This window comes from Cupressus sempervirens, chromosome 9, assembly GCF_028749045.1.
Source record: "Cupressus sempervirens isolate cs-2001-9-10 chromosome 9, ASM2874904v1, whole genome shotgun sequence".
NCBI classification, from domain to species: Eukaryota; Viridiplantae; Streptophyta; class Pinopsida; order Cupressales; family Cupressaceae; genus Cupressus; species Cupressus sempervirens.
In genome coordinates, this window is record NC_143126.1 from 249,595,930 (window position 1) to 249,608,602 (window position 12,673).

The following is a 12,673-nucleotide window of genomic DNA, read 5'->3' on the forward strand; positions in this document are numbered from 1 at the left end:
TACCATCTAGCAATAAAGGTTATGTCAAGCATGGCCACAAACGGTTAAGGTCAACCTACTTATAACCACTCGAAAGATTATTCACAAACATGAGAGCTCCTTAATCAATATCCCTAGACTTGTAGAGCCCTAGCCATAAGAGCAATGTCAACAACTCCTATATCATTCAATATTTATAGTTGCAAACAACCTGCTTATAACCACTCCAAAGATTATGAACACAAATATGAGAGCTCCTTAATCAATATCCCTAGACTTGTAGAGCCCTAGCCATAAGAGCAATGTCAACAACTCCTATATCATTCAATATTTATAGTTGTGAATTTCTTATTTACCTTGTAATATTTATTTAATATATATAACTAATAAAATATTTATTTATTTAATAAAATTTTCAAGTACTTTATGATATATTATATAATATAATTACATTGTGAGAAAAATGAAGTATGTATAATTAGATTAAAAATATAATTAAAAAATAAAATAATTATGTTTTTATTAATAATTCACAAATTCAATTTATATTTCACAATACATATTAGAAAACACATCGTAAATATTATACTATTTATGAGGACATGTTACGAAAATCAGGTGCTGTGACGGTTTCTTATTTCACGGAAGCGCATAAGCTGCTAACATTTAATTTTAAATCCATGCCTATGGATCAATGAGCTTCTACTTTCCCTCATAAAGGTACAAAAACAAAAGCCGACGTCTGACTTGAGGTGGCAATCGTACAAAGACTGTATAGATGCAAGTGTGACAATTAGTCCGCTTCTGGAAAGTAAACAGCTTCATCGTCACTATCGGATTCGCTAATTAAAATACTTTCATGATCCTGAACAAATGTCTCTTTGCACTTATCTCCACCGCATGTTACTAATCTCTCCACGACTATTCTCATAGAAGGCTGCTGGTTAGGCACTCTATTTGTGCAAACCAAACCCAAATGCAAGACTCGCATCATTTGTTCGATGTAATTATCTCCCACCATGCGATCGTCAAACACTGCCATCTCTTGTCTACCCATCAAAATTCTGTTGCGTATCCATTCCACGATGTCCCCGTCCTCTCCATACTCCGGTCGCTTTCATCCCGCTCACTGGCTCTAACATCACCACTCCGAAATTGTATACATCACTCTTCTTGTTCACCTTTAGCCTCTCCGCATATTCTGCATCACAATTCCCAATAATAATAAAAAGTAGAAGATAATTGTTGGAAGAATTAATTTCTATCCAACAACGACTGTCGGTAGCCCAACTCAGCTGTCCACAATCAAAGAACTCTCTAGCACCATCCACAATAAATTGCAGACAACTTAGCCCTCCAACCCACTGTCCAACCCACAAAATAACAGTCGATATTTAATATTATATTTAATATAATGTAACATGTGTAAAATGTTTTGTGAGTTCTTAGACCTCTATAAATAGAGGCATTATGTAAGGATTTGAGCATCAGAGGTTTATCTGATCATGGTGGATCAGTAGAGCCCATTTTCTGGGTTTCTCCATGGCTTCTCCTATCTCTGACTTTCTCTCTTGTTTGGTTTCTTTGTTGTCTTGTGCTGTAATTTTCATCATGGTATCAGAGCTTATGGTAAATGATCCAAAAGTCTTGAGAGAGCAATGAGTGAAATATTGTGATTGAAAGATGCGGAGTGAAAGATTGTGATATGATTGGTAATGTCTTGTGAAGAAGGCTGTTGTTGTGAGAAGGCTGCCCATTATGGAGTTGGATTGAAGTTCTGTGAATGTTAATTTGTTAAGTGAGCTGAAAGAGGAAACAAGTGTTGCAAAAGAGATCCAAAGAAATTTCCTCAAAAGAGATTGTTATCATGTGTGAGATTGAATCTTCAAGCCATTATAAAAGATGATTGATATTGTCTTTGAATGGAAGATGGTTGGTGGTGTATTTGGACAAAGAATGTGATTTGTGATGTAGCCAGTTAACGAGGCAGCATATTGTGTTAAAGGATAACTCGTGCTAAAGAAAGATATTGTTGGAAATGTGTGAAATTGGAGTGGATAATAAAAAATAAAGAAGCATTGCTGATTTGAAGCAACTCAAGAGTGTTGGATTGCTATTAATGCGGGAATGTCAAGTTGTTATTCACATGTTTGTGGGATGTGGAGCAACTTTGTGCAAGCGGGAGAGCCAAAGATTGCATACATATTTCTAACGTGACAAGGAAATATCAAGGGAGTGCTATGAGAAAGAGAGAAGCCATGAAAAGAAGGAAGCTAAAATTGAAGGTGAAAGCTAATTTTGTTATTATTAATAGTACTTTATTTTGAAATATGTGTGGAGTATTATAAATCAGTTGTAGGAGTTGGCATTAATTAGGAAAAGAGATGGCATGCTAAAATTTGTTGTCATGGTGCAAAGGTCTCTGTGTGTGCTGATAGGATAAATGTATTGGGATTGTAAGTGAGAATTTGTTTGTCTAATTGTGAAGGATATGATGTTCTTGATAGTGGTCATGTAATAGAAGTTGATTGCATTGATATCCCCCAACCAAGTGATGAAAATTGAATTAGTAATGATTGTTAATGGGCTATGTGAATGTATAGGGTGCATTATCGGTTGTGCCCGACACCCTAAATGTTTTTGGTTTGACATATTGATGAACCATGTATGTGAAAAGGATTCCTATAGAACTGGCGAGTACAGCGGCTGGGTACCCATGTATCTCGGTAGATGGATTTCTTTTTATATGGACTCAATAATTAGTTTGGTGCAGGTACAAAAGAGAAAGGCTCAAAGTGATGATAGTTTCCCTATAGTGATGATTCATGGTCAGTAGAACCAATGAATGCTTGGTTTGTAAACCATTTGAACACAAAGCTTATGGTGATCTTGAAACCATTTGTGTAATGTTTGAGAAGTTTGTGGTGAGCTTAAAACCCTTTCAGAATTGCATTGGTTAGGGGTAAGCCTTATAACCCAAAGTAATTATGACAAGGGAAAACAATATAAATGCAGTAGCATTAGTGACAGAAATTAAGGGGGAGTGTTGGAAGAATTAATTTCTATCCAACAACTACTGTCGGTAGCCCAACTCAGCCATCCACAATCAAAGAACTCTCCAGCATCGTCCACAATAAATTGCAGACAACTTAGTCGTCCAACCCACCGTCCAACCCACAAAATAACAGTCAATATTTAATATTATATTTAATATAATGTAACATGTGTAAAATGTTTTGTGAGTTCTTAGACCTCTATAAATAGAGGCATTATGTAAGGATTTGAGCATCAGATGTTTATCTGATCATGGTGGATCAGTAGAGCCCATTTTCTGGGTTTCTCCATGGCTTCTCCTCTCTCTAACTTTCTCTCTTGTTTGGTTTCTTTCTCTGATATCCTGGAATTGTATACATCACTCTTCTTGTTCACCTTTAGCCTCTCCGCATATTCTGCATCAGAATTGCCAATAATAATAAAAAGTAGAAGATAATTTGCACAAGAAAAAACTAATCTAATTTGTGGATGAAAACTAAGGTAACGGGTGTGAAAGAGTGAGTTCTCATACCTAGGGCTATGTATCCATGTGACCCTACATAACCAAAAACCATGAACTCATACCCCAGCTTGTTTAGCTCTTTGGATACCCCAAAATCTGAAATTTTAGCTCCAAATTCCTCATTAAGAAAAATATTGTTGGATTTCACATCTCTGTGCAATATTGGAGGGCAGCAATCATGATGCATATAACTCAGACCACGAGCTAGACCAAGAGCAATCTAATAATGGATCGACCATTAGACATTTACTTGTGGTCCTGATTGATTTCCGTGCAGAATGTCGAACAAGCTGCCATTAGGGATGAACTCGTACACCAACAGCTTGAAATCAGAGTCTTCACTTGAAATGCAACAGATGAAGGCAAAGAGACAGACAAATAGACACAAATAAAACTGATTTTATTGCCTTACTGCCTTGCAAAATGCATTACATAAGGCCTCTATTTATAGAGGATATGAGAACTCTCTACTCACAAAATTTTTTACACATGTTACACTATATTAAATATAATATTACATATATTAAAAATATGGGCGGCTGCTATACTGCAGGTGGAATGGCTGGGACAACTAATGTCACCTATTTAATATGGACGGTGCTAAAGTGTGGGCTAGACAGTGGGCTGGATGGCTAAGTTGTGGGCTGTCGACAGACTAGTTGTCTGCTATTAATGGCAAAAATTTATACTGCCAACACTCCCCCTTAATTTTTGTCATTAAAAAATTTTGCATCAGTAATACGCAATTTCTCCCGTAGATATTCAAAGTTATTCTTTGACAATGCCTTAGTGAAGATATCTGCCAATTGATCTTCAGATTTGCAGAACTCAAGATAGATTTCTCCATTGTTGACCATTTCTCTGATGAAGTGATACCTTGTATCAATATGTTTGCTCCTCTTATAAAATACATGATTTTTGGATAATGTTATTGTTGATTTTTTATCACAAAGAATTAGTGTTGATTCCTCCTGATGATGGTGAAGATAGAAAAAAATTCGACGCATCCATACTACTTGACATGCTGTGGAAGTGGCAGCTACATATTCTACTTCAACTGATGAGATCGTCATTATAGGTTGCTTCTTTGATGCCCATGATATGGCTCTTGATCCAAGGTGAAAGATATATTTGAAAGTGCTCTTCCTGTCATCAATGCTTCTTGCAAAATCATTGTCAGTATAACCAATCAAACCATAATTGTTAGCTTTGGAATATAGGATTCCATATCCTGTTGTTCCTGCAATATATCTCAATATCCTTTTTCCAACTTGCCAGTGAGAATTTTGTGGTGATTCCATGAACCTTGAGATCAAACTGACACTATACATGATGTTTGGCCTTGTAGCTATCATACACATTAAACTTCCAACAAGTCTTTTAAACATATTTGGATCAACATTTGAGCCCTTCTCTTCCTTACTAAGTTTTTTTCCTATTGCAATTGGAGTCGACACTGGATTGCAATTCATCATTTTAAATCTCTTTAAAACATCCTTTATATACTTTGATTGACTAATGAAGATACCTTTGTCACATTGAATAACTTCGATACCCAAGAAATATCTCATTAGCCACAAATCTGTCATTTCAAATTCTTTAATCATTTCTAACTTGAACATGTCTATTGATAGATTTCCAATGAAATCAAGTCATCAACATACAAACATAAAATCAAAATATGACCTTCCTTATTAGTCTTAAGATACAATGTGGGCTCATTGTTACTTCTGTTATATTGATTACTTATCATGTATGAATGAATCCTCTTATACCAAGACCTAGGAGCTTGTTTCAAACCATAAAGTGCCTTGTTTAGTTTATATACCTTATTTGCATGCCCACTAACCTCATAACAAGGTGGTTGTTTAACATATACCTCTGTATCAAGAAAACCATTCAAAAAAGCTGATTTTACATCCATTTGATATACTTTCCAATCATTTTGTGCTACTATTGCTAAAATAATTCTAACTATGTCAAGTCTAGCAACTGGAGCAAATGTTTCATTATAATCAACTCCATATTGTTGTGAAAAACTTTTAGCAACTAGTCTTGCCTTATGCTTAACAATTTCACCTTTTTCATCAAATTTAGTTTTGTAAACCCATTTGACTCCTATACATTCTTTTACTTTAGGTAAATCCATTAATTCCAATTTGCCATTTCTTTCAATAGAGTCAATTTCTTCATCCATTGTCTTGATCCATTTGTCTTATTTAATTGCTTCATCAAAATACAATGGATCACAAGAAAATAAAGCAAAATTTGAGTAAATATCTGCATTCTCTTCTTCTTGATCATATATTTCTTTTAAGCTTCTTGTCTTCTTACCTTTGTAACTTGGTGTTGAGAATGTTGAATCAGATTTATCACTTACATTTGAACTTGGAGGTGAGGCTTCTTGCACAAAGTTCCTTGGTGGAGTATTGCATGTTGATTGAGTTCCTTGTTCCTTTAATTCATCATCACCTTGTAATATTGGTGCTCCTCTTGTGACTTGTTTATTATCATTTTCATGCCATGAATCTTCTTCTTCAAATTTAACATCCTTGCTAATGATCAATTTCTTTGAAATGGGATTATACAATCTGCAAGCCTTTGATTCTTCACTATAACCAATAAAGATGCATTTTTCACTTTTATCATCCAATTTCTTTCTCAATTTAGATGGCACTAATGAATAAGAAACACATCCAAAAACTCTAAAATGGGATACAATATGTTTCTTACCATTCCGTGCTTAATGTGGAATTGTGTTCTTAACACTCTTTGTAGGACTCCTATTCAAAATGTAAACAACACATGCTACTACTTCTGCCCAAAATTCACTAGATAGATTTTTGGCCTTCAACATACTCCTTGTCATTTCCATTATGGTTATGTTCTTTCTTTCTACTACACCATTTTTTCTTGGTGTGTACCTTGTGGTAAACTGCTTCTTAATTCCATGAAATCTACAAATTTCTAGAAACTCGTTAGAACTAAATTCACCACCTCTATCAGATCGCAATACCTTGATGTAGAGACTACTTTGTTTTTCAACCAAAGTTTTAAACTCCTTGAACTTTTATAAAGCTTCACTCTTTTGTTTGAGAAAGTATATCCAAGTCTTCCTACTAAAATCATCAATAAATGTTAGGAAATATATACTTCCTCCTAATGACGGAGTTTGCATAGGTCCACATATATCAGTGTGAACTAATTCCAATGGTGCTCTTGCCCTATATGAACCTCCTACTGGGAAGCTTTCTCTATGTTCTTTTGCCAAAATACAACTTTCATATGAACTTGGTGGTTTCAATATTTGAGGCAATCCTTTCACCATATTCTTCTTTTGTAACAAGCTTAAAGCATCAAAATGAAGATTACCATACCTCAAATACCATAGCCACGACTAGTCTAAGTATACTGTCTTGAAACTAACTTCTTTTCCTCCTTGAATGCAATGAATCTGGAGGGGGAACATTCAATTTTGTGTCATGTTGACCCTGCAATTAACCTGCCACTAGGATTTCTATCCAAGATTGTGCAAACATCATTATCAAAAGAAACTTTGTAACCCTTTTGTACTAGTTGACCAACACTCATGAGATTGTGTGTTAACCCAAGCACAAAATACACATCAAGAATATATCTTTGTCCTCCATTTTTTGTCAAGACATTTATAACACCTTTTCCCATTACAAAGACTTTACTATCATTTCCTAGCTTTACTTCAGATTTTACAGAATCATTCAAGCTAGCAATCAAATCTTTATTTCCAGTCATATGGTTACTACATCCACTATCTAGGAACCATATATCACTAGAACTTTCTTGAGAAACATTACAATTTATAAATAAAATTCTTGAATTGTTATCAGATACATCTGAGTAATTAGCACCATTCTTTTCAATATCCTCTTGTTTCTTTCTACATTCACTTTCAATATGACCAAATCTCTTACAATAATGACACTGAATTTGAGGTTTATCAAACCTTGATGATGGGTTTTGGAATGAACTTCTACCACATCCTCTATTTGAACTCTGAATGGATTGATTTGTTCTTTCTTCTTGATTTGGACTTCCACGTCCATCTACGCTTCTACCTCTTCCTTTTCCTCTGTAGTTTGATCTTCCTCTTCCTCTGCCAAAGGATACATGTGATCTAAAAGCATTCTCCAAAGAAGAATTGTTATTTCTATTAATTCTTGATTCATGAGATAAAAGTGAACCCATTAACTCATCAATAGAGAGTATTGTCAAATCCTTAGATTCTTCTATGGCAACAAAAATGGCATCAAATTTTCTAGGCAAACTATGAAGTATCTTTTCAACAACTTTTTGATCTGTCAAATCATCACCATATGATCTAATTTGATTAATCACATTCATTACTTGATTTAGAAATTGATCAACTGAGTCTGAATCCTTCATACACAAATTTTCAAAATCACATCTTAAAGTTTGCAATTTAGCAATCTTAACTTTTGATGTCCCTTGATATGTTGTTTCTAAAATATCCCATGCAATTTTAGACTTTTTAGCTGCATAAACCTTAGGAAAAATTGATTCATCTAAAGATTGTTGAATTAGAAAAAATGCTTTAGCATCCATTTTCTTTTTATCTTGTAATTTATCCTTTTCATCTTGTGTTAATGTAGACTCATCTTGTGGTTCAGTAAAACCCTTTTCAATAAGATCTCATATGCCTTGAGAACAAAATAATGTTTTCATTTTTATAGCCCAAAATTTATAATTTTTACTAGAAAATATTAGAATTTGTGATTGAGCTATACTACTTCCTGAAGCCATATTAATACTCATAGTTACAACTACACCTTACAATTTTAAACTTTTCTTTACAAAGAAAATCCACCAAACAAGTCTAAGCCAATGACATAGAGCTTAAACAAATAACAGTACAATACTTATGTTCTCCTTTTAACAATTTTTTTTCTCATTAGATTTCACTTTATGAAATCAGCTCATACCTTCTTCAAACATTAAACTGACATTTTTTCTTCTCTAGATCTTTAGAGCCACCAATCTTCAACTTTAGAAGCTAATAATCTGCAAGTAAGAAAAAATTAGAAACTCCATTCACTGCTACAGCAATTATACATATTTACACATAATTCTTCTCCTCCTGGGCCCCATGCTTCATGCTCTGATACCAATGTGAAGGCAAAGAGAGAGACAAATACACACAAATAAAACTAATTTTATTCCCATACTGCCTTGCAAAATGCATTACATAAGGCCTCTATTTGTAGAGGATATGAAAACTCTCTACACACAAAACATTTTACACATGTTACACTATATTAAATATAATATTACATATATTGAAAACATGCACAACTGCTATACTACAGGTGGAATGGTTGGCACGGCTAATGTCACCTATTTAATATGGACGATGCTGGAGTGTGGGCTGGATGGTGGGCTAGACGACTAAGTTGTGGGCTACCGACAGACTGGTTGTCTACTATTAATGACAAAAATTAATACCACCAACAACAGAGAAGCTTCAAGATGTTAGCATGCCCGATGAATCCCAATTTGTCCACCTCCACTTCCCCCATTTTACTCTTTCTTCCCATTTTGCTCGTGTTCTGAATCTTGTTAACAGCTACGGCTTGCTCATTTTGTAGAATGACCTTATAAACTTTTCTCACACCTCCAGAGCCAATCATGTTACTCTCTCTCTCAGATTGTGAAGGATGAATGCCTCGTCCACTTCTCTTGAATGGAATGGCATCATCTTCCATGACTACGTGTCTACGTAATGCCACTTCGAGGAGCGAGACAGATAAATGCAGCCCAAGGTAATGAGGGAAACTATAAATAAAGATAGTACTAGAATGGTCACTAACCTTTGAAGTGACATTTTTCTTGAAGAGGAACACGAAGGTAGCATTAGATTTTGCCCTCCACATAGCTTCGGGTTGCCTAGAAAGTTGTTCTTGTAAGCCAGGTTGTCTAAGTTGTCAGGAATGCTCCTGGACAAGAGGTTGTTTGATTAATTGAAAAAGTTCAGATTCGGTCCTCCAAGCTTGAGAGGAACACTTCTAGAAAGCATATTGTTTGACAAATCAAGAGTATTTATCTTGCTAAACGATCCAGGGATTTCGCTCGTAAGTCTATTGTAACCCAGATTGAGCTGAGTGAGATTCTTCAGTGACATTATTTCCTCAGGAATCTCTTGTGAGATTAAATTGTGGTCAAGAAGGATAATGTTGACCAAATTCAAACTCCCTAGCTCAGGTGGAATGGGACCTGAGAGTTGGTTGTTACTAGCTTCGAACACTTGAAGTTTTGCAAGCGGCCCTACTTTTGGAGGAATTGTTCCGTCAAAACAGTTGTTGCTTATCTTCAATCGAATCAGATTTGTGGCTTGGCCAATTGTGGGCGAAATCTTGCCTTGGAACTTATTTTTCTCTGAAAATAATCCCTAGAGTTTGACAGCACCCCATAGTCCTGGAGGAACCTCGCCGCTCAGCTAGTTGTCATCAATGTACAAATACTATAGAGATTTATAGTCTGCAAAGAAGGAAGGAAAAGTACCATTGAAATTGTTGGAAGAGGCTACGAAGGCATACAACACTCCTCCCTTGCATAGATTTTTGGGAAGAGGGCCTTCCAACCCACTATTCGACACATCAGAGACCACGAAGTTGGGATTGGAACGCAAACCTTGGGGCAACTAGTGATGAGGAGCAATCACAATAATGACAATCAAATAATAAATGATACAATTTTAAAAAGAACCATATGACAGACTCCTGCTAGCACTTCTTACTCTTGAACTAGGGTTTTCTCAATCATTTGACTACACACATTTTCAATCCCAACTAACAATGGATTCACCTTCAGATGGACATTGTTTAATGTCTCCAATCAACAAATAGACCCCTTGTTTGGGTAGAATCTCTATCTTGTTTAATTCTGCACGTGCTTGGTCAATAATATATCATACATGTTAGATTAACTCTTTCCATGAGTATCAAGCCTTCATCCTCATGGAAAGATCTTCATTTTCTTAAAACCTACTACAACAAATAAATAATTAAAAGAGATCTACTCGTTCTACAATAGGCGTAACAACAAACCTAAAATAACATGAAACTTATCAACAAAGTACTTTGAATGATGAAGGAAACCTTATCAATGCACTTGTAGAGCCAACCAATCGGCTTGCAAACCTCAATATGGAATTTGAGTTGCTGACTATCTAAGTTTTAATATTGCTGTTCACCATTCCGTACATACCAGTCTTTCAATATTTTTCCCTCTTCATTTTTTTACATCAGAGACTCTTTCTAATTTATAAGACACCCTATAATAACTGACTCCAACCAACTATCATCATTGAGTTGGGTATTTTAAAACTATTACAACTAAACTTTCCTCTAAACCAACCGTTACCTTTTTTATTTAATGTTTGAACTTGAAAAACCATACAATTGTTTTATTAAACATTAAACTCATTGTTATACCTAAACCTATCTTGAAGACCTAATATTGTTTTAACATCATGATAGGTTCCAAGACCGCCCAATTGATTTGATGACCTTGTTTATACATTCCTTCCTTCTGATTTGTTTTGAGGATCTTAGTGGTCTTTATAATCTTCAACTGTGGCTTGAACATTTGAGGTGCTCCTGCACCAACCAGCCACTGAAACTGTTGTTGTAGAGCATCAAGTTACTCAAGTGCCGGAGCTCACCAATCTGAAAAGGTATCTTTCTAGTGAATTGTTTTGCAATTGAAGAAGACTCATCTATGTGAGATTACCAACTGCGTCGGGAACTGTACCTTCGAACTGATTGTGCCCCAAGTCCAAAATGGATAACCTTGTAAACTGATCAATGTTCTCTGGAATTCATCCAGAAAAGTTGTTTCTGAAAAGAGAGAGTTCCATCAAATTTTACAGAGACATCAAACTGGCAGGAATATCGCCAGAAAGATCATTCTGCGACAGATCCAAGAACACTAGCCGACTTAAATTGCTCAGGAAAGAAGGGATTTCACCAACAAGACTGCAGTTATCTAGCCTTAACACCTGCAGCTGCTTTAAATTGCCAAGCTCTCTCGATATAACACCGGGATGCAGAGGATTACCCCCAATCGTGAAGTTTCTCAGAGACACCAAATGCCCTACAAAATTAGGGAATGCCCCAGTCAGACTATTTTTGTGCAACAAGAGAGCTTCTATCTTTGGCAGGAGCCCGAAGGCTGGTGGAATGGAGCCGCGAAAAGCATTATATGACAAATTCAGAACTCTCAACTCACTCAATTTGGAGATATGAGTCGGCAGCTTTCCAGTGAAGCCGTTGCTTGACAAATCAAGCTTTTGCAAATGCTTGCAATTGAAGAGGGCGTCTGGGGAAAGAATAGTGAAAGCATTCCCCTGAAGAATCAATTCTGTGAGATTGGGAAGGTAGCAAATGGCAGAAGTGAAGTTGCCAGAAATGGAGTGACCAGTGAGATCAACAGTGGTAACTCTGTCGAACTCATCACAGGTAATTCCTTTCCAAGCGCATGGAGTTTGGTGAGACTCGTTCCAGTTGCTCAAAGCATTACTGCTGTCCCTCCAGTCTCCATTTCTGAGATTAATCAAAATTACTTTGTCATGTGACAGAGAAGCACAGTGGGGAAGCAAAAGGAAATAGCTGAGAATGTATGGAAACAAAGCAAGCGTTGTGTGGAACATGATTGGGTGCACAATGTTTCAGCAATTTCAAATAACGATAAGAAAATCTCTCGGTTTCGCTCGGTTTGTAGTTACAATGGCAAAGCGCTTCTAGATTTCCATTAATATCCTTTTCTGACGTTATCCCTACTATCAACTTGAAGATATCTAACCTTTTTGAGTGTTGTGAACTGGTCAAGGTTTTGTCTAAGAATATATTTGAAGGAAACTTCGTAGAGCCGCCTGAGATGGATTCCACTTCTCTTTTGATCGTACGTTAATGGACTCAAAAGAGATAAATAGAATTGTGCTCTTTAGGTTTCGATGTGTCGTGTGACTCAAACGGGGAGACGTGATTGCGTTCGATCACTTTTATTAGTTGCTGCCTTTTAAAAGATGAACTAAAACAATTAATCCTCCTATATTTTTCGGATGATAGGCAAAAAAATACATAT

At 35.8% G+C, this 12,673-nt stretch overlaps 1 pseudogene; it reads right to left on the reverse strand.

Annotated features, from left to right (window-relative positions):
• Nucleotides 1-772: 772 nt before the first annotated feature.
• On the reverse strand, nucleotides 773-12,240 carry LOC149538406 (uncharacterized; annotated as a pseudogene).
• Nucleotides 12,241-12,673: the final 433 nt, after the last annotated feature.